The sequence below is a fragment of the Lepus europaeus genome, chromosome 1 (assembly GCF_033115175.1).
Source record: "Lepus europaeus isolate LE1 chromosome 1, mLepTim1.pri, whole genome shotgun sequence".
NCBI lineage: Eukaryota > Metazoa > Chordata > Mammalia > Lagomorpha > Leporidae > Lepus > Lepus europaeus.
In genome coordinates, this window is record NC_084827.1 from 13,593,305 (window position 1) to 13,616,236 (window position 22,932).

The 22,932-nt window shown below is 42.2% G+C and overlaps 1 protein-coding gene across 6 annotated transcripts in view; it reads left to right on the top strand.

Annotated features, from left to right (window-relative positions):
- The first annotated feature begins 1,113 nt into the window (after positions 1 to 1,113).
- Positions 1,114 to 22,932, top strand: part of CNOT4 (CCR4-NOT transcription complex subunit 4) — a 137,196-nt gene continuing 115,377 nt past the window's right edge. For all 6 annotated transcript variants that reach the window (XM_062195351.1, XM_062195475.1, XM_062195415.1 and 3 more), the window contains exon 1: positions 1,114 to 1,201. The gene's annotated coding sequence lies outside the window, so the exon portion shown is untranslated. The remainder of the gene's footprint in view (positions 1,202 to 22,932) is intronic.

A 22,932-nucleotide genomic window follows, 5' to 3' on the forward strand; every position in this document is an offset into this window, starting at 1 on the left:
GACCCCGTTTTGGTCACCGCTGTATCCCTAAAGCTTAACACGGTGCCAGGCACATAGGAGGAGCTCCGTGAGTATTAGTTGTACGAACGGGCAGATACACTTCACACGCTAAAAGGACTGCTCCGAGCGCCACTTGCACCAGAGTTGGAGGGGGCCAAGCCGAGGGAGCATTTTGGGATTGCGCACTTCTGGGTGCTGGAGGGGGCTGGGGTCGCGTCCCCCCCCCCCCCCCACGGGGCGTGCAGCCGGTGCGCTGGGAGCACCCGGCGGTTCAGACAGGACCCCGACCCAACGCTAACGCGCACCGAAGTCCGCACGGTGTTCTTAAGTCCCGAAGCACACGGTATTCGGAGTCCACGCAACCCGCACAGGACATTTTTCCTCAGGAGTCCACGCAACCCGCACAGGACATTTTTCCTCAGGAGCGTTCGCGCGGCGGCTGGGCTCCAGGGCGGTGCCTCCGGGACTGCGCGGAGCCGGGGACGCGAGCTCAGGCTCCGGGGTCGCGCCCACACCCACGCCGGTCTCCAGCTCTCGCCCCGGGTCGAATCCCGCGCTCAGCCTCCACCTCCTCCCCGCCCTCTGAGAGCCCTCAGCTGGGCGCGGCGGCCAGGACAGGTCCCCGGCGCCCCTCAGACTGGCTAGGCTCGCCCCGAGTTTCGGTTTACCGCATTTCAGCACACGGAATCGCTAACGACAAGCGCCGAACAAATGACATCTGGGCAGCACACGCCGCCTGAGGAGGAAGCAAAACACGAAGAAAGGCGTCAGCCTAACAGCCACGTGAGGTGGGCGATCCCGTCCGCCCTCAAGGCTGAGGACTTCAACTCCCAGCTTGCCCCTGGGCGGGTACCCCTTCCGAGGACTACAACTCCCAGGGAGCCGCGGGAGAGGCCGCCGCAACCTCCCACTCGCCCGCCGGCCGCTCCTCCCGCCCCTCCCCCGCCCCTCCCGGCTGGATCGGCGTGCGCCTGCGCACTGGAGGCCAGAGGAGTCTTACCCAAATGTAAGATGGTGGCCCGTCTGGCTGTGGAACCCACCGAAAGCTGAGAGTCTCCCTCTCAGCCGTAAAGGTCGGACTCGCTGAAGCAATCAGGCCCGGTTCTGAAGAGTTTTCTCCCCGACACTCGTTCAGTGGTCTCTTGTGAGGACGCGGCAGCGCGCGGAGTCGTCTAAGGGAAAAGCGAGGCAAGGCAGGCGGGTGAGTCTGTGCGGGGCTGGGCTTAGGGGAAACCCGGGGCTGACCGGCTACGAGAGAGCGGAGGCTTCGCTGGGACTGTGCAGGCCGCACCCCCCTCCCTCCCCACCCCCCGCCTCATCCTCAGCCTCCTCCTCCTCGGCCTTCCTCCTCCTCCTCCTCTCTCTCCCTCAGCCCTCTACGCCACAGCAGTTAGCACCAGGAAAAGGGCGCGGGGCAGGAGGCAGCGCGGCGGCCAGCGCCGACTCCCCTTCGATCATTTCTTTAATTGGGGAGGGCGAGGCGGCTCCTGCTCCCCGGCGTCTCCCCCGGCGGCGATTTTCTAGGGGCAGGATCCTTGGGTCTCGGTGCTCCCTGTCTCCCCGGCCCCTTTTCCCCTCTCTGACGTCCTTTCGCGCCGGCCCCGGTCTCCCCAGCCCAGAGCCATCCCTCCCACTCTGACCCGTGTGGTTGCTGCTGGCTTCTGGCCCCGCTGCTGCCACTCTGGAGTTCGCCCTCGCCCCCTACGGCGCCTCCAGCCGGTCCCCCCGGGCCTGTCTGCCTCAGTGGAGCGGCTTCCGATGTGCAGCCTGGCTTCGTGAACCGCATCTGTCATCCCGCAGCCGCCCCTAAGAGTCTAGCTCGTGGTGCTGCTCCCTCCGACCCACCTGTTCCTCAGCTGGGAAACTGCCCGTCCCTCTCCTCTTGGCTACACGGCGTCTTCCGACACAGACTTCGGGAGAGAGGGGTGCCCCGGCTCGGTCCTGGAGGAGTGAAGGAAGTTGGGAAGTGATTGGAGCGAGGTAGCACACTGTGGAGCGATGGGAGTGGGGGCTGCTGGGGAAGGAGCGTCTACGTTTGGCTTTCCGCGATCTGTTTGTCGAGGATTCGCTCTGTTGTCTTTGCTTTCCCCCTCTGCACTGCTTTCTCCATGCTGCTCAGTATTCTTCTGAATTGCCTCTCCCCAGGACACTTAATGTGGGCTCTGATGATACCAATAAATAGTAGCCTGAGCATTGCAAAATAAGATAAATCTGGTGTACCCCCAGGCTCGCCTGCGAACTGCACACGCAAATATAGATGGTATTCTGATGAGATGTGAGTTACAGACCCCTTCTATGCCCAGAATTGATTATTGACCAAGTGAGTGATATTGATGTTCAGCTTCATTGAGGACATATTTTATTTATGGTTTCAGTGGAAAATTCCTCTCCAGTTAATATCAGGTTTACACAGTGGATTTGGAAAGTTCTGTTAGACACTTCTAGGGTGGTAGTTATCCCAAAACGTTATCTTCTCTTGAAAATCTATTATGTATGCCAGAGGAAAATCTGTAGTCTTTGTAAGCCTAAATCTCTCATATATATATATCTATCTAGATATATATATATATATATCTTTTTTCCTTAAAAAAGAAGGGGGCTGGGAAAAGTAATGACAAAGCTGTACGCCTGTGTGTATTTGGTGACAGTCCCTGTGGTTGTTGTCTGCAATAGGGAGCAGAAAACTACAAGCGAGAGGTGGCTTGCGCTGTCCATGTTTTGAAGAAAGCAAAATTGAAATGTACTGACTAATGGCATAATGGAAAGAAAGAGCCTTTCTCCTGCAGACCCACTGTGAAAAAGAATTACCAGAAAAGCAAACAGGATTACGTAGATAAGATACATACATGTCAAGTTTAAATAAGACATTATGTTCTTAAGATATATGTAAGAATGTTTATAGTAACAATCTCATGCAGGAATCCATCTCTTACTTGCAAAAGTAAGAATACTTTAAATATAAATAGAATACAGTTTCCCTTTAGTTACTTTTGCGCAATACTGGCTTACTGTAATTTTTTGCAAATTTTACCTGTAAGACTTCAATCTTAAACTTGGCATTATATTTGCTTGACTGTGATAAATGGTCTGTTTTACCCAAAGTAAGCTAAGATTAGAAAAGCTGTTTATAAAACTTCTTTTTTCCTGTCAACTATTTAAGTCCTGATTTGGGGAAACTAAATAAATCCCTACTCTTGAGAATTGGAAATAATTTATATAACAAACCTTGTCCTAGGTTGTAATTTAAGGTTTAAAAAAATATTGCTCAAATGCAGTTTATCAGTACAAGTGTATTCACTACAGTTGCTCTTCATCTCCTCAGTAAGATCACATGCTGGTGGAGAAGCTGTCTACTTTGAACAATCCATACACAGGTTTAAAAACCCTTGGCAGTCATACTTGGCTGGATTGTAGCAGTGTGTTCTAGGAGAGGACTGTTTGTCTGGCAGAAGGAGGAAATGATTTTAATACATCCTTTTCTTTGGTAAAGCTTTTTTACTTCACTAATTATTTTCTCAGTTTTCTCCCCTCTTACTTTTTGCTGGTAGTCATCAGATTCTTAGTTCCAGCCCTCTGAATTAAAAAAAAATGAACTTACTTTGGATCTTCAGTCTGCCTAAAGAAGATACCTAAAGTTTTTTGACATTTGGATGAAAAGTAGGGAGCTGAGATTTTTTAATATTTTTGTATAGTTTTTTAGTTGTGATGTTATGATCATTACAATTTCATACTTTCATGGTTTCTTTTGGTAATTTGAAATACTCTATGCCACAATCAACAGCCGAGTTCTTCAAATGAATAGGTTATTTCTACAAGAAGAATTTTGAACATGACTTAAAGATAGATTATTATAAAATTTGTTTTCAGAAAGTTGCACAGACAAATCTTTAATTCTGTTAGGATGTGACAGTTAAAATCAAACAGGGAGATAAAATTGTTTCGCAATGTCCTTCAACTTCAGTCTAAATGGAAGTACTAGTGATAGCTTTCAACTCACTATTTTGGAAAAGAAGGAGTTAGTTACCTGAGGACAAACTTCTAACATCAGGGCGTTTTATTTTAAAAGTGATTTTTATGTCTTAAGAGAATGAAATGAACATCCTCTCAGTTCAAGTAGTTTGGTTTTCAAGGTCTTCCCCTTTTCCTCCTGCCTACTCCCAGTTTAAAATGAAGCTGCTTTCTTGATTCTCGTGATTTTTTTTATGTGGCTGAAGATAACACTTATGTGACTTTTAAGACTCAATGTTATTGTTTTTATAGACCATCTAGGTGAGATAGAAAGTTTTAATTTGTAAAACTTCAGCTTCTGCTGAAAATTCAGTTAGCTTGCTCTCAGTAGCTATAATACTGTCTTGACTTTTTGTGAAAAGTTACATGCAACTCTGTTAGTACCTAAGAAAACAGTTGGGAAATAGGTTAGAGATATTTGCTGTTCTAGAAACAGTATAACTAGAATGTACTACATACTTTTCTCAAAGGATTTCTTCATCTAAATGGATCTTGTAAATGGTTTTCATCCCACTGGAATAGTATGTATTGGATAAGGTTTGCTAACACATTCTGAGATTTTATAAATTTTATGTTCCCTCAAAGATGTTAGGAAAAATCTGCAAGTACCCATTCTTGAATAAAGTGTGACAGTTTTCTGGAGATTTAATATATATTTCTCAAAAATTGGTAGTATGCAAATTATAAAGGTAGTATAATTTATTGACTTATTTTTGTGATGTAAGGAAAGAAGTGGAACTTTTAAAATCATGTATTTAGTGGTTTTCTAAAAGAACTTATTTCAAAAATGTTTTTAATCTAGTTTCGTGGATTCTTTGTTCTAGGAGATTATATGGTAAATGTTACTTTTTCAGTGCAGTACTTTAATGGATTCTGTCACACATTTCTTACTTGAGAGGGAGAGAGGGGGAAGAAGAGCGAGGGAGCAAGGGAGCGCGTGCTCACCTCTGCTGATTTACTACCCAAATGGCCACAATGGCTGGGCCTGCCAGGGCCATAGCTGGGAATTCAATTGAAGTCTCCCAGGTTGGTAGTAGGAACCCAATTACTGGAGTGGTCACCATTGCCTTTCAGTTTTCCTGCATTAACAGGAAGCTGGAATCAGGAGCCGAAGCCAGAATTATCAGGCACTCTCCCATAGATCTGGGTGTCTTACCTCCAGGCTCCTGTACCCACACGTTTCTTTTTTATGTTGTGATTCTTTTATTTTTCAATCAGAAAACTGTTTATGGAAAATTTCAACACTGTTTGAGATTCTAGTTGCATGTTTGTTTTTTATCAGAAGAGAGAAATTAAATTACATGCTACTAAAAAAGATGGTTACTTTCACTTGTGAGAAAAACCTAACTTACAGATAGGAAGCTTATCTGTAAGCATAGCTTCTTTACTAAACTGTTTATACCCTGAGGGGTTGTCCTGTTTTAATTGTACCAGATGGTGGGCAAACAATATATTGCTATTTGAATAAACCTTACTATTTGTATAGGTGAATATGTCAGATATTGTCCCAACATATATTTCTTTCTAAGTTATGTTTGCTAAAATCTTATCTCTTGAGTTTTTAAAGAAATTATAGAGTATAATTGAAGATCAGAATAATCAGAATGCCTGCCAGTTTGGGGTGGAGGGGGAAGTCAAGGTGAAAAAAGCAGTGCAAGTGGAAGAATAAAAGTGGTAGGTGCCATATTACTACTTTGGGAAGGAATTAGTAAATGATGTTTTAGTGGAAAGTAGTGTTTAAATTGTGAAAAGTAACCATGGACTGAAATATCAGAGGTGGAACGTTCCTTAAACCTCAGCAGGTACATTATCATTAAGCCAAATATCTGGAATAAAGAGGAGGTATGATTTTCTGATTACTTAAGACTTTATTGACCGATTCCCTGTTAAATTTCTTTGTATTATGAATTTCCTGAAATGATGCTTACATAGGGTTATTAAACATTGGTTGTGGCAACTTTTTCACTTTTTAAAGATTTCTTGCCTCCTGTATTTTGCTTATGATTTTTCTGATGTTTTTTATTTTCAGCAATTAATTTCAGTGGACCATTTTGTGAATGCCATAATTGAAAATTTGTAGTATAAAATGTATTACTTTGGTGGTAAGATTAATTTGTCTTTTAATAGAAATTCCCCTCCATTTTGGTTTTATTTTTGCCTCTAACTTACTCTCATTAATTCTTAGATGAGAATTAGGATACTGCAAGTTCTGTGTCAAATGAAGTCTTTCCAGAAACTTTTTTCTTTATTCTTGATGGGGACCTACATTTTGTTGAGTGAAGCAAGTATTATGATGTCTTTTGGCTTTGTCATTTAAAATGAAGTAAAGACATTATTACTACTTTTTAAAAAAAAACTTTGTGTGAAAAATTGTGACAGTGCAAAAGTGGATGTGACCTGCCATGTACCTATCAGTCAGCTTCAAAGTTTTATTAACTTATAGCCAGTTTAGTTTTATCTGTACCCCCACTTACTTTATCCCTCCTCCTCTGACTCTTTGTCGTGCATTATTTTGGAACAAATCTTGACCATCACATTATTTCATTTATATTATAACTCTTGATTAAAACAAAATCTGGATTTTTAAAATCAAGATTATTAAATCAGCTTTTCAAGTAGTCTTAGGGTGTTTATTATTGACGCATTTATTGAAAAGTGGCACAATCTTGTTGGGAACACTGTTAAAGTAATAGAGTAGCACTATCCAATGCAGCATATAAATAATGTAAGGAATACATCGTCTTCAGTTCTGTATGTTTGTTGGGAGACTCTTTAGACTAAGGTTCTAGGAGAGAGGCTTTCTGGAGAAAGTGGGACTGGATTAGAGAATATTATCTGTATAGTCAGAGCATCTCCCAAAGGAGAACATTCCATACATTCCTTACGTGGGATTGACACGGGAGCGAACACTTGGTCTTGGGGACTAGCGTGATGTGAGGGGATGTAAGGAGTCTGATCTCTGGGGAATAGTGTTAATTTTGGGGAATGGTGGTGGGTAAGTTTGTGTAAGCGGGGTAGAGCTACATTACGAAAGGTGTATTTAGTGTCATGTTAAATTCTTTCGGCTAAATAATGAGGAGTCAGAAGAGGTTGTTAGGGAACAGAAGACAACGTGATTTTTTTATGAAAGATTGCTTTTTCAGGAGTGTGCAGTGTATTTTGCAATCAATAGTTTAGTTTTTTCCCCCCAATTCATGTTTTTTCAATTTTTGGTGTGTTTTGTATTTTTTTTTAAAAAAGATTTACTTTGTTTGAAAGGCCAGATTACAGAGGAGAGAGAGATAGGAAGACAGAGAGCGAGGTCCTCCATTCACTGGTTCACTCCCCAAATGGCTGCAACTGCTGGGGCTGGGCCAGGCTGAAGCCCGGAGCTTCTTTTGGGTCTCCACTGTGTGGGTGCAGGGGCCCAATGCACTACTTTTCCCAGGTGCATTAGCAGGGAACTGGATTTGGATTGGAAGTGGAGCAACTGGGACTCCAACTGGTGCCCACATGGTATGGTGGCTAAGCAGCTATGCCACAGCTCTGGCCCCAACAGTTGAGATTTGTTTGAAAAACTAAAGACCAGGCTTAAGGTTAGGGGCCATTCTGAGAGAGATTAGGGGTGGAAATTGTATAAGAATTGAAATTAGCTGCTTCCGTCTTTCCTTCAGTTTCTTATACTCAAATATTTGTGACACTAGTTTGGGAGCTGAGAGGACTGAGGAAACCTGGTATATTTGTCTTGGATAGTAAGTTGCAGTTTGTTATCCAAGCCCAGGTTTTGGAAATGAAGTAATAGATGATTACTCAGATAACAGCTCAGAGAACTTCATTAGGAGACTCCCTACCAGTGTTTTTGAATCTTCTTAAAAAAAAGTTCAATTTATTTGAGAAGCTGAGAGACAGAGAGCTTCAATCTGCTGGTCCACTCTTCAGATGCATACAACTGCTGGAGCTGGGCCAGGCTGATGCTGGGAGCTGGGAACCCTGTCCAGGTTTCCCATATGGATGACAGAGACCCAACTTGACCCATCACCTATAGCCTTAGCAGTGGAGTACTCAGGAGCAGAGCTGGGCATCAAACCAGGCACTCTGATGGGATGCAGGCTTCCCATGTGACCTTGTAGATGATAGGCACCACTTGCGCCTGCCAGTGTTTTTGAATAATTTTAGGTATTTATTCACTGGGGAATAAGAGCCTGGAAAATAAATAATTTATGATAGTAAGAGATTGAACAGAAGAAAAAATTGATGCCTCATCTGTTTCCTGTGTGTTAGTTCAGAAGAGAGAATTGTAGATTTTACCATAACCAGTAAATATTACTTGTATTTTAAAAGTTTAGTAATAGCCTGGTTAGAGCAGAAAGAATGGCAGAAAAGTCTGATAAGTGAGGCATTAAATATTGCCAGATCCAAACTCCTGTAAGACTAAATGAGTTTAGATTAGCAGGCTAAAGAAGAATGTAGGGATATTATAAAATGAAAATTTATTTGTTGGCTTACTTTTTATATTATTGTTATTCTTCAAAGACAATATAAAAATGCCCGTGTTTAAATATCTATGCTTGCTTTGGTTGTAACTATTTTTTTTAGTTCCGAGACCCTTAAAGATACTCCTTTATTTGTTTTGGTTTGCTGACTCTTTGATAAGCCAACTTTCTTTCTTTCTTTTTTTAAAGTTTTGTTTATTTGAAAGAGTTACAAAGAGAGGTAGAGACAGAGAGAAAGGTATTCCATCCACTGGTTCACTCCTCAAATGGCCACAACAGCTGAAGCTGAGCCAATTGGAAGCCAGGAGCCAGGAGCTGCTTCGGGATCTCTCACTTGGGTGCAGGGGCCCGGGACTTGGGCCATTCTCCACTGCTTTCCCAGGCACATTAACAGGGAGCTGGGTTTGAAGTGCAGCAGCAAAGCTTGAACTGGTGCCCATATGGGATGCTGGCGCTGCAGGCCGGGGCTTTATCCCGCTGTGCCACAATCCACTGAGAAGCCAACTTTATAAAGCCTTATGTGTCTCGATAGTATGTTTTTTTTGTTTTGTGAAGGAAAATTTTACTTTAAAGCTAGAAAAAAGATTAGATTTCTTTTGACTTTGTCAATGTTACATGAATAGTATTGTGTTGTACTTACTTTCTTCTTGCATCCTTCAATATCTCTGGTATTCCTCATTTACTAAATTACCATGTAGATCTCAAAGATTTTCACCACCAAGTCTGAAATTATCTCAAGCCCAATATGTTTATAATTGTAAAAGTTAATTTTACTAACCATTTTCTTTCCTTTTGTTACATTCTAAGTAGTTGCTAAATTTTAATAATGATAAATATGATTCAGTAATATAGCACGTTATTGGGAAGTAACAGGCTGAGTACCCCCTAAATAGAAGATACAAAATCTGAAACTTTCAGAGCTTTGAATGATGCCACAGTGGAAAATTCCACATCTGACTTCATGTTATGTGTGTGTTGTGGTCAAAAGGCACACTCACTAAAAATACCATGTTAAATTATCTTCAGACTTTGTGTATAAGGAGACATATATAGGAGACATAAATGAATTTCATGTTTAGAGTTGGGTTGTATCCTCAAATATCTCATGTATACCCAGATATTCCCAAAATCTATAACAGTTCTGTTCCCAGGCATTTTGGATAAAGGAAACTTGTAATCTGTTTTAAATTGTCATTTCTCCTATTCTTAGTGTTCCTAATACTTGTAACATAAAGAGCTATTTTTAACTTATAGCTGGTCTTGTGTACTATTAAGTATGACCATTACAGTAAAAACTCACTGCCTTCTCTTTGGGGATTTGTTTTAATGGGGGCTTTAATGTGTTGATTTTTGATTTAAGGTTGAGTTGAGGTTCCTTTTGTATGGGAGAATATTAGAAAGGATTATGTGCCTTTCTAATTGCTCCCAGTGTTTGGGAGAGAAGTTAATATCAAATATGCAGTATTTTTTTTTTAATTATTTATTTGAAAGAGTTACAGAGAGAGAGAGAGAGAGAGAGAGATCGATCTTCCATCTTCCATTCCCCAGAAGGCCACAACAGCCCACACTTCTTCCTGTTTCCCACGTGTATGGCAGGGGCCCAGGCATGTTTGCCATTTTCCTCTGCTTTCCCAGGCACATTAAAAGGGTGCTGGATCAGAAGAGGAGTAGCTAGGACAGGAATTGGCACCCATGTGAGATGCTGGTGCTCCATATACCAGCTCAACTTGCTGTGCCACAGCTCCGGCCTGAACCTTAGTGTATGAGAATATCTTCACTGGCAGCTACCAATCCAGTCTTGTCCCAAGACATTTTTATCTAATCTTTTTTGAAGTATGCAGTCATTTCTGAGTGTCACAGAGATGCAAGAGAAAATGACTCAATGCTCTAAAACTCTGTTCCAGATAGTTTGGGAATTTGAGACTAAACTGAATTAATCTCAAATTATTAGTAGTTTACGAAGTTTTCTTTGTTCATACAGTGCTTGGGAGGAAGCTGGTTTTGTATGAATGGCTGTGGGCGTCTCTGGGATAGCCAGAGGGTAGGTGCTTTATCTCCTCAGGAGAAGGGAAGAGAGGCAGAAAATAAAGTGGGAAGGCTTCACATTTTAATAACGGTTCTTGTGCTTAAGGTGTTGATGGCACTGTCTCCTTTACTGCCTTTAGCTATATACTTTAAGATTTCTTTTCTCAGACTATTATTACTAGTTAGAAAGGCAATAGTGTTTAGACTTTTATAAATCAAACTAGTGTCCCTGTCCAGGCTTGTGCATTTTAATCTCTCTAGCTCAAAATCTGACAAATGACGACTTTACTCCTTTGGAAGGGATGGGGGAAATGGAAAGAGTAGTTAATAATAATATGGTGCGCCCCATCTGCTCATGTGTCAGGATTGCTTTATGGAAGAGCTTCTGCCTTTCAGTTTTTAATTTTATGCAATCAATTAAAAATAGCTCCATGAATTCTCAGTCTTTTGAAACTTTTTAAAAGGTTCTGTAGCTATGTAGGTAGGTCTAACTGTGCCTATATAGTTTAAGATATTTAGTGGAACCTAAACCTTCCTAGTGGAAGTTCTTTTCTATTCTTTAAAGATTTATTTTTATTTATTTGAAAGGCAGAGTTACAGAGAGAGTGAGTGAGAGACTGCTTCCATCCTCTGGTTCACTCCCCAAATGACTGCAATGGCCGGTGCTGGGCCAGTCCAAAGCTAGGAGCCAGGATCTTCATCTGGGTCTTCCATGTGGGTGCCGGGACACAGGGACTTGTGTCAACCTCTGCTGATTTCCCAGGCATGTTAGCAGGGAGCCAGACAGGAAGAGGAGCAGCTGGGACTCAAACTGGCACCTATATGGTTACTGGCACTGCAGGAGGCTGCTTAACCTGGAACGCCATAGTACTTACTGGCCCCAGGAATTTCTTCTAAAATCTCTTCTGTTGTACTGGACCTATTCCTAGTTGTGATTTTTTTTTTTTTTTTAAAGAAAGAAAGAAAGAAAAAATGAAAAAAAAAAAAACCCTCTGTTTTTCTTTAAGGTAGATACTTTCTGTCTGCATCTTATTTACATCCATTTTGATCATGATAAAAACAATGAGAGTAGGGGCCAATACTGAGGCGTAGTGGGCTAAGCCTCCACCTGTGATGCCAGTATCCTCTGTGAGTGCTAATTCCAGTCCCGGCTGCTCCTCTTTCAATCCAGCTCTCTATTATCGCTTGGGAAAGCAGCGGAAGATGGCCCAAGTGATTGGGCCCCTGTGTCTATATGGGAGACTGAGAAGAAGCTCTTGGCTCCTGGCTTTGGATCTGCTCGGCTCCGGCCATTGTGGGCACTTGGAGAGTGAACCAGCAGATGGAAGACCTTTTTCTCTGTCTCTCCCTCTCTCTCTGTAACTCTACCTGTCAAATAAATAAAATCTTAAAAAAAAAAGAGAGAGAGAGAGAGAGAGAGTAAAGTACTTTAATATATACATGCTAACAAAAGAATGTTATTTTTGTTATTTCTTTCATCATGTCTAGCAATATTTTCAGTAGCTTTGGAGAACTCTGAATAATAGTATGGTGTATTCATCTTTATGAGTTGTGCTTTTTATTTTGTATCTTTACGTTTTATAACATTAAGAACTTGGCATGATATTAAATAAAGTATTCTTCAGTATTCGGAATAAATGATTTTTTATAATTGGATGTAGTCTTCAGTAGCCTTTAGTTTCCAGTGCAAGCCCTTTGAATTCTTATTTTTATTTATTAAATTTCTGCTGAGAGTATGCAGTGTGTGCAGCATAGAATCAGATTGCCTGAGTTTGAATCTTGGCTCTACCACTTATTATCTGTCAGATCTAGGCCAAATTACTTAACCCTCTCTTGGCCTCAGTTTTCACATTTGTGAGAAGTCCAAGGACTGTTATGTGGAATACATGAGTTAATTTATGTAAAGTACTTAGAATAGTGTTTGGCACATACTAAGCCCTGTATTTAGTGTTAGACATTCAGTTTTGAAGACTTACTTTATATTCAGTGTACTTTTATGTCTAGGTACTGGACATATGTTTTCAGTAATTTTTTTTTTTTTTTTTTTAAAGAGTGACAGAGAAAGAGAGGCAGAGAGAGAAAGAAATCTTTCATTCACTGGTTCACTCCCCAAATGGCCACCACAGCCAGGGCTGGGCAAGGACTTGGGCCATCTGCTGCTGCCTTCCCAGGTGCATTAGCAGGGACCTGTATCAGAAGTAGAGCAGCTGGGACTTCAACCAGCGCCCATTTGGGATACTAGTGCTGTAGCAGCGGCTTTACCCACTACACCAGTGAGCTAGCTCTGATGTTTTCAGTAATTTGACCAAGTGGAAATCTAAGCAACGCATTTGGGAGGAGAGTCAAAGGACTGGCCTGCCTGGATAGCTTTAGAATGAGAGAATAATGAAAGATGAACCTGGAGAGAAAGGATACAAAATGGTTATTTTATTTTTAGGAAGATTTATTTATTCGAAAGGTGGAGTGACAGAGAAACAGGGAGAGACAGAGAAATTTTTCATCTGCTGGGTCACTCCCTAAATGGTCATAACAGCCAGGGGTGGGCCTGGCTGAAGCCAGGTTGTCAGGGACCCAAGTATTTGGCCATCTTTTACTGCTTCCTAGGTGCATTATCAAGGAGCTGGATTGGAAGAGGAACAACTGGAACTCCATTTGGCACTCAAGTATGGGATGCCAGATTTGCAAGAGATGGCTTAACCCTCTTCTACAGTGCTGGCCTCAGAAAGTTATTATTGAGTGTTTTAAACTAAGATGGAGAAATTTAGATGTAGTTGATATAAGGGGAAGCATTGCAAAAGCTTTTTTGTTTTGTTTTTAAAGTTAGAGGGGTGATATGTTTAAAATAGTATTTAGGGAGAGATGGTTTGGTGTCATAGAATTATTTTTTATATTAATAGAGGACTTTTTTGGTCTCATTTGTTCACCAGTCTATCCAAAGTGACCCAAACAATACCTAGTAGATAGTAGGTGCTCAGTAAATACATACTGGATGAATGAACTCTAAGAGAGCCTGAGATAATTTAGAGAGAAATACAAAGGGCTCAGTTTAAACTTTCTGTTTTTAAAGATTCATTTCTATATATTGAAAGGCGGAGTTACAGAGAGAAGGAAGACGCACACAGGGAAGAGAGAGAGAGAGAGAGATGGAGAAAGAGAAGGAGAAATATTTTCCATCCGCGGTTTACTCCCTAAATGGCCATAATGGTTGCAGCTGTGCCAGGCCCAAGCCAAGAGCTCAGAGCTTTTTCTGGGTCTCCAACATGGGTGCAGGGGCCCCAGCACCTGGAGTATCTTCCGCTGCTTTCCCAGGCATATTAGCAGGGAGCTGGGTTGGAAGTCAAGCAGCCAGATTTTGAACTGGTGCCTGTAAGGGATGGTGGCCTTGCAGGCGGCTACAATGCTGGCCCCACAGATTAAAGTTTTGAAGTCCCTATCTTTTAAAGGTAAAGGAAGAATTGGAGTGACAGGAAGCTGGGAAAGTTTAAGTATCAGAAAGTAAGGAAAAGATTTTTGGGAGAGAAGTCAAAGAGACAGGGATGGGAAGATTCAGCAGAGTGTTATTTCTAGGTAGTCAAGGAGGTTTCAAGAAGGGAAGAAATGTCTGGTGTTGTGGGGTGTCAGGTAAAGCCACCACCTGCAACGCTGACATATGGGTGCTGGTTTCTGTGTCAGCTGTTGCACTTCTGATCCAGTTTTTGCTAACAGCCTGGGAAAAGCAGCAGAAGGTGGCTTGAGTGTTTGGACCCCTGCACCCAAGTGGGAGACCTGGCTATTGCTGCCATCTGGGGAGTGAACCAGCGGATGGAAGATCTCTCCCTCTCTGTCTCTCCCTGTCTCTGTAACTCTTTCAAATAAGTCTTAAAAAAAAAAAAAAGTCTAATACAGCATTCAGGGAAAATGAGAATGAAGAAAGAATCTTTTGACTTGGTGGTGTGGTCAGACGTTTTGGGGACTAAGGGGAATCCCTTTTGCTTTGAAACTAAGAGTATGTTTCCCCAGACTTTTGTCTTGCATTGACAAAGAGCACCAACATTGATAAGACTTGGTACTGCTAGTTCCCTGAAATCCACAAGGATTGGTTTCACTGTGTCCTCTTTCTTTTTATGTTAGTTACTACCAGTCTCCCCAGTGACACTTCATGTCTCACACTTTGATCTCAGTAAGGCTTTGCATATTTCCTGTGTTTTCACTCCTCCAAGTTTTGAAATCTTGCCATTGTACAACCCAGTGGAATTCACAGTTTGTCATCAGCAAAATTTCTTGTATACTTGTTTCTTTGAGTATTTTCTCTACTTTCTACTTTCTGAGGACACTGCTTTTCCTGGAGTTCTCTTGTATGTTGGTAATTACATTTTTTTTTTTTTTTGCCTTTCTTATGCTATACAGGATCAATGGGAAATCCTATGCATTGAGACTAAAATGTATATTTTCCCTACTCTGACCTCCTGCACTGATAAGAAACATGGTTCTACTGAACCTGGAGATGGGGCAGTTGGCCACCATTCACTTCTCTTCTCTGAAACTCATCTGTTAATAGGTTATATTGTCCATAAGTCCCCATGTGTGCTGGTATCTCTTGCACTCTGGGTTACTCCTTTTTTTTTCTTGATTACTTTAGCTCCTAGCTCAGTGTCATTCTTGCTGACTCTATATCTCTTAATTCTTTGTAATTTCAATATATACAGTCTGTGGGTTTTCTTATACTGTGGTCTTTAAGGTCCTGAAAATCTTCTTTTCGAATAATCTTGTTTTCTAACCTATTTCAGCCGCTCTGTGGTCGTATCTTACATCTTGATATTACCAATAACTTGAACCCCTTCATGATTTTTATTTCATTCAACTCCCTTTCTGATCACTATCTGGCTTTTCAGCTCACTGCACTTCGTACCCCAACTCAACAATCTTTTACTGTTACTGAGACCTCTAATCTGCTGATTCAATATCCTTTCCTTTTATTTATTTATTTATTTTTTAAGATTTATTTTGTTATTTGAGAGGTAGAATTACAGACAGAGAGGAGAGGGAGAGACAGAGAGAAAGGTCTAACATCCGATTGTTCACTCCCCAAATGGCTGCAATGGCCATGGTTGGGCCAATCCAAAGCCAGAAGCCAGGAGAGTTTTCCAGGTCTCCCATGCAGGAGCAAGGGTCCAAGGACTTGGACCGTCTTCTGCTGCTTTCCTAGGCCATAGCAGAGAGATAGATTGGAAGAGAAGCAGCCGGAACAAGAACCAGCACCCACAATGGGATGCTGGTGGCACAGGCGGAAGCTTAGCCTGCTGAGCCACAGCACTGGCCCCTCCTTTTCCACTGTTTCTGCTCCCTTGATTTCTTTTCTTCACTCTTTACCTAAGGTTTATTTCAGGATCAGTCATATTCTTTTTGTTTCAGGTGCCTTCAACTCCCTAGCTCCTTTCTTGCCTCTTCATACTTATTGTCAGTCCCTCAGTCCAAGTGAAATCAGATCCCTAGCACTTCATGCACCTGTGAAGCTGAACGTGAGGAAAATACAGTTTTGGTAAGACACCTCAGGTGACCCTTAATTTTGTCTGGCAGTCATCCTCTGTTTCCTTAGCTCAGGGGAACTTTTTTTCTGCTGAGGACCATTTGGATATTAATAACACAATTTGTGGACCATACAAAATTTATCAGTTTAAAAATTAGCTGGCTATAGATTTATTGGATTTTGAGTCCTGCCTGCAGTTGCCTTGGCAGGGCCAGAACAAATGACTTTGTGAGCCTTGTATGGCCTGCGGGCTGTACTTTCCACACCCATTTCTTGGACTGTTCAGCCTTCTCCTAAGAGACTTAGTGTATATCCTTCCTTTCTCTTCAGTTCCCATTGTTCTTCCTCATAGTCACTCTCAGTTGATAGACCTTCGAGAATATAGGAGCAGTCAGAAGAGCAGTTATACAGACTTTGCCATCACATCTGTATACCAACCACATCTGTACTCACACACTGCTTTCTTTCTGTTTATATGGATGAACTGTCCATGCTTCTATCTAATTTCAGTTCCTCTGATTTGTGCATTAGATCTCATTCCGTTTAATTGACTCTGGACATCGCTCTATCCACTCTTGCTTCTCTGTGCATCACCAATTCATTTCTTCTGGATTATTCCTACAACATAGAAACATGCTCTGTTTTCATCATAAGCGTGCCTTTCTTGATCACTCTTTCTTGCTTGTCTGTTTCCATTGTGACAAAACAACCCTTCAAGCATTGTCTGAATAAACTTGTTCTAATTTCCTTCTTCTGTGCTCTTTTTATTTTATTTTATTTTTTTAAGTGGTAAACATGCTAGCAAAGTTTAATGAAGAGAAAAATGAAGGGAGTACACCTGACCAGGCATCTCAGTAAAGAACTGAGAGCCTATTAAGCCTATTCCAATCAGACTTTTGTTCCTGTACGAAGATCAGTATTGTTCAGATCACCCAGTAATGACATTGTTAAACCTCATGATCATTTTCTAATTTTATCTTATGTGAAAGTCTACATTTGACGAAGTTATTTTCTCCTTTTTCTTAAATTTTTATTTATTTGAAAGGTAGGCAGAGTGAGTGAACACTGTTTTCATCTGCATTGTCATTCCTCAAATGCCCACAATGGTTAAGGATGGGTCAGGTTAAAGCCAGGAGGCTGGAACTCAGTCCAGATCTCCCATGTGCGTGGCAGGAGCCCAACTACTTGAGCCATCGCCCGTTGCCTACCAGGTTGCCTACCAGGGTGTGGATTAGTTGAAAGCTGGAATCCAAAGTGAACCCAGGACTTCTAACCCAGGCATGTTGATTTGGGACTCAGATGTCCCAAGTGGAATCTTACCTACTATACCAAATGACTGCCTCTCATCTTCATCTTTGATAAACTTACTTAATTTGCCTTTTATGATACCTCCTTCCCTTAGTTTTCTTCAAAACCCACTGGCTGCCCCTTTTTAGTTTTTCTTGCTGGATCTAACTATTTACCTACTCTTGATCTTTAGTTATCTTCTCTATCTATGTTCTTTCTCTTGGTGATCTCTACAAGTTTGATGATTTTGAATACTTCCTAAATGTTCATGATTTTTATTTCTGTAAATCAGATCTCTCTCCTGAACTCCAGATCTGTATATCTAGTTGGTTCTGCAGTATCTCTACATGTCTATGAAATTTCTCAAACTCAACATGTCCAAAATGGAATTTTTGCCTTTCCCTCCCAAACATGCCCTCTCAGACCTGCTCTGCTTTCATAGCCTTTCTCATCTCAGTTGTTGGCAGCTTCCAGTTGCTCAGGCCAGAAATCTTGAAGTCATTTTCCTTCTCACATCCCACATTCATTCCATCATGAAGTTGTTGACTCTACTTTCAAAACATACCCAGAATTCAACCAGTTTTCATTATCTCCATAGCCACTATCATCTCTTGCTGGGTAATTGCAGCAGCCTCTACCAGGTTTCTTGTGTGCTACCCCTCTCCTTTATAGTCTTTTATTAATACAGTTTTCAGAACTGATCCTTTGAAAAAATAGATGGCAAGAGATTTTACTCTACATTTGTGAAACTTCCTGAGTTGATATTATTAGAGGTGGCTCTAGTTTCTTCTTCTTCTTTTTTTTTTAATAAAAACCTCTTTCTCCTTCTTGTACTTTTTAAAAAATACTTATTTATTAATTTGAAAGTCAGAGTTACACAGAGAAGTAGGGGCAGAGAAAGAGAGAGAAGGTCTTCCATCCTTTGATTCACTCCCCAGATGGTCCCAATGGCCAGAGGTGGGCTGATCTGAAGCCAGGAGCCAGTAGCTTCTTCCAGATCTCCCGATGGGTGCAGAGTCCCAAGGACTTGGGCCATCCTCTACTCCAGGCCATAGCAGAGAGCTGGATCAGAAGTGGAGCAGCCGGGACTCAAACTGGCGCCCATATGGGATGCTGGCACTGCAGGCAGTGGCTTTACCACTGTGCCACAGTGCTGGCCTGGATGGGCATATCTTAATCTCTAGCTGAATGCCTACATCCTCCGCCTCCCATGGCAAGCACATTTAATGTAGGTTTTTGTGTGTGCCTGCTGTGTGGGAGTTGTCAGGCATGGTTCATGGCTCTTTTCTCATTACCCTTCCCTTCTCCCAGTATGCACAAAGGAAGATAACTTTATTCCTGAGGAAATTGGGAAGGGAGAGTCTGAGTTGATGGCTGTTCTGGAAAGTTGCTTTAAAGATTTATTTATTTGAAAGGCAGAGTGACAAGAGAGAGAGCTCTTCCATCTTCTGGTTTACTCCCCAAGTGGATGCAGCAGCTAGGGCTGGGCCTGGCTGAAGCCAGGAGCCAAGAACTCCATCTGATTCTCTCATGTGGGTTGCAGGGGTCCAAGTGTTAGGCCAGTTTCCCCTGCCTTCCCAGGCACATTAGCAGGAAGTGGAACTGCCAGGCCTTGAACCAGCACTCTAATATGGGATACAGGCATAACAAGTGTTGGCTTAACCCATTGTGTCACAACGTTGGTCAGCGCCCAGAAAATTGCTTTAAATGGAAGATTGGATTCCTTCCCGTTAAAATAATTAATGTGAAAGGAAGAGAGAGCAAGCGAGTGAGCAAGAGCATGTATGAGAGCTAACTGGTTTGTTATTTTATTTTTTTTTTAAATAAATAAAGATTGATTTATTTTACTTGAAAGAGTTACACAGAAAAGGCGAGGTCTTCCATCTGATGGTTCACTCCCTGATTGGCCACAACGGCCGGGGCTGCACTGATCTGAAGCCAGAAGCCAGGAGCTTCTTCTGGGTCTCCCACAATGGTGCAGGGGCCCAAGGACTTGGGGCAACTTCTTCTCCTTTCCCAGGCCATAGCAGAGAGCTGGACTGGAAGTGGAGCAGCCAGGACTCCAACTGGTGCCCACATGGGATGCTGGCACTGCAGGTGGCAGCTTTACCCACTATGCCACAGCGCTGACCCCTAACTCGTTTGTTCTTATGCCTGCAAGGGCTAGGGCTTGGCCAAACCAAAGCTGGGAGTTAGAAAGTCAGCCCAGGTCTCCTGTGTGGCTGGCAGGAATATTATTACTCTAGCCATCATCACTTTCTCCTAGGATCTGCATTAGCAGGAAGCTGGAGTCAGGAGCTGCAGCCAGGCACTCAAATATAGGATGCGGACATCCTATGAGGCTGCTTAACTACCATGCCAAATGCCTGCCTCTGATTTTGAAACTAAGGTAATATTGGCCTCATAAAATGAGTTGGGAAGTATTCCTTCCCTTTTTATGGTAGAGATAATGTAAAACTAGAATTCTTTAAAATTTTGATAAAATTCTTCAGTGAAGCTATACAGGCCAAGAGATTTCCTTTTGAAGAGCTTTTTAAACTATAAATTCAGGGGCCTAGAAGTTAAGGTGCTGCTTGGGATGCCTGGTTTGAATCCCAGCTCCACTCTCGATTTCAGCTGTCTGCTAATGTGCACCCTGAGAGGCAGCAGTTGATGGCTCAGGCAGTTGGATCCTTGCCACCCTTGTGGGAGACCGACCTAGATAAAGTTCCCAGCTCCCAGAGTTAGCCTGTCCTGTCCAGAACTCTTGTAAGCATTTTGGGAGTGAACCAGTACAGATGGAAGCTAGCCCTCTGTCCATTGGTCCATCTCTCGCTCTGCCTCTCAATAAACTAAAGAAAAAGAATTTAAGTAAATACAGTGCTTATAAAAGTTACTGATTCAATTTTTTTTTTTTTTTTTTGACAGGCAGAGTGGATAGTGAGAGACAGAGAGAAAGGTCTTCCTTTTTGCCATTGGTTCACCCTCCAATGGCTGCTGCGGCCAGCGCATCGTGCTGATCCAAAGCCAGGAGCCAGGTGCTTCTTCTGGTCTCCCATGCGGGTGCAGGGCCCAAGCACTTGGGCCATCCTCCACTGCCTTCCCGGGCCATAGCAGAGAGCTGGCCTGGAAGAGGGGCAACCGGGATAGAATCCGGCCCCCTGACCGGGACTAGAACCCGGTGTGCCGGTGCCGCAAGGCGGAGGATTAGCCTGTTGAGCCACGGCGCCAACCAATGATTCAATTTTTTAATGATTATAGGATTATTCAAATTATTAATATTCTTATATCATCCTTTAAATGTTTACAGGATCTGTAATGATTTGTTGTTTGTGTTTTTTCTCTTTCTTGCAGAGGTTTATCAAATTTGTTGATTTTTTTCTTTTTACAAAGAACCAGCTTTTTGTTTCATTGGTTTTTCTGTATTATATTATTATATATTATATTATTATATATTATATTATTATTTTCTTTTTCTTTCTTTCTTTTTTTTTTTTTTTTTGACAGAGTTAGACAGTGAGAGAGAAAGAGAGAAAGAGAAAGGCCTTCCTTTCATTGGTTCACCCCCCAAATGGCCGCGACAGCCGGCATGCCGCGCCGATCCGAAGCCAGGAGCCAGGTGCCTCCTCCTGGTCTCTCATGCAGGTGCAGGGCCCAAGGACTTAGGCCATCCTTCACTGCTCTCCTGGGCCACAGCAGAGAGCTGGACTGGAAGAGGAGCAGCCGGACAGAACGGGTGCCCCAACCGGGACTAGAACCTGGGGTGCCGGCACCGCAGGTGGAGGATTAGCCTAGTGAGCCGCAGCGCCGGCCTATTTTCTATTTGTAGTTTCTTGATTTCTGAAATTTTTGATCTGAGACTTTTTTCTAATCTGAGCATTTTTAGTACTGTTAATTTTCCTCTCAGCTCTGCATTGCTGTATTACATAGATTTTGATATTTTCATTTTCACTCATCTATACATTTAAAAAAATCTTTGATACTTCCTCTTTGGTCCATCAATTATTCAGTGGTACAATTGTTAAATTTCCACATTTGTGGAGATTTGCCTCTTGTTTTTCTTTTTGTGATTTGTAATTGGATTTCACTATTACCAAGAACGTACTCTGATTTCAGTTCTTTGAAGTTTGGTGACATTTGTTTTTTATTACGCCTGGTATATTTTGTATTATGCCCATTTTTATTATATTTGAATATTCCATGGACCCTTGAATGTGTTCTGCTTCTTCATTTTACTCCCTAGTCTTTCTAGGATACCACCTAGTTCTCCCTATGCAAATCCTCCCATTTTATTTGGTTTATGTTCCTTATTGGTGGTTTGTATTGTATCTTTGGCAATTTATTTTTATTCTTATTTTCACCTTATGGAATTCTTTATGCTCCATGTCTCTTGACATTTTGTATAGTTCTAAACAACATTTGGTAGTCTGTGTTCTAAAATTAGTGACTAGTTTTTATGTTGGCAGTATAATTTGTGCTTATACTAGTGGCAAATTGACCTTGAAATATTACTTGCCTGGTGGAATTACGGCAATATGTTTTTGTTATTCTTCCAGAAACCATCTCTGGATAAAACTAGACTGACTCAGAAATTGTATGTTAAGCATATTGCTAGTAATAGGAAAATCTATGTCCCCAAGGCATTTATTTCATGGGACCAAGATGAGCGCCTCTGCAGTGTTTTTTTTTTTTTTTTTTTTTTTAAGATTTATTTATTTATTTGAAAGAGTTAAACAGAGAGAGAAGGAGAGGCAGAGAGAGAGAGAGAGAGAGAGAGAGGTCTTCCATCCTATGGATTACTCCCCAGTTGGCCGCAACGGCCAGAGCTGCACTGACCCGAAGACAGGAGCCAGGACCTTCTTCTGGGTCTCCTACATGGGTGCAGGGCCCCAAGGACTTAGACCATCTTCACTGCTTTCCTAGGCCGTAGCAGAGAGCTGGATCGGAAGTGGAGCAGCTGGGACTCGAACTGGCGCCCATATGGGCTGCTGGCGCTTCAGGCCAGAGCTTTAACGAAAACGCTGCGCCACAGCTCCAGCCCCTGCAGTGGTTCTAATAGTGTAAGACAACAGACACCAAATGCTTCATGGGGAAGTACTGTAAAAATTCAGAAAAGGGGTAATCAGAATGTGGGTGGGTTAATTTTGTCATCTTGTGGAAAGATAGTACTTGAATTTATGGAAATCAAAAAGGAGGTTGACATGAACTGGAGAACACTATCTGCAAGAGGATGGCGGGCCTACAAGGAGAGCAAGGAGGGCATTCTGTGAGGCAGTGTGTTCATGTAGTTTTATTGAAGTAGAGAGAAGAGTCCAGGAAAGAATATATGTACATTTTCTGGACTCAGGTACCAGGAAAGAATTTAAATCTGGAGCAGGAGGTGGTAATGGTCTGCCCCTTTTTTCTGGTTTCCTGGAGGCTCCATACTCAAAAAACCTCTGAGCATATGTCCCCATTCTTTTACTACTAGTTCACCATCTTAGTTTTTAATAATGAGTCTAATCATATATATATGTTTTTAAGTTCAGCCTTTATTTGGAGAGTTGCTTTTAACGTAACACTGTGTGGCCTGATTCCAAGCCCCTCAATTTGCTTCATCAGGGTTTCTGCCTGCTGGCTCTCTCCTACCTAATCCAAAAACTCTGGCCAGGCCTC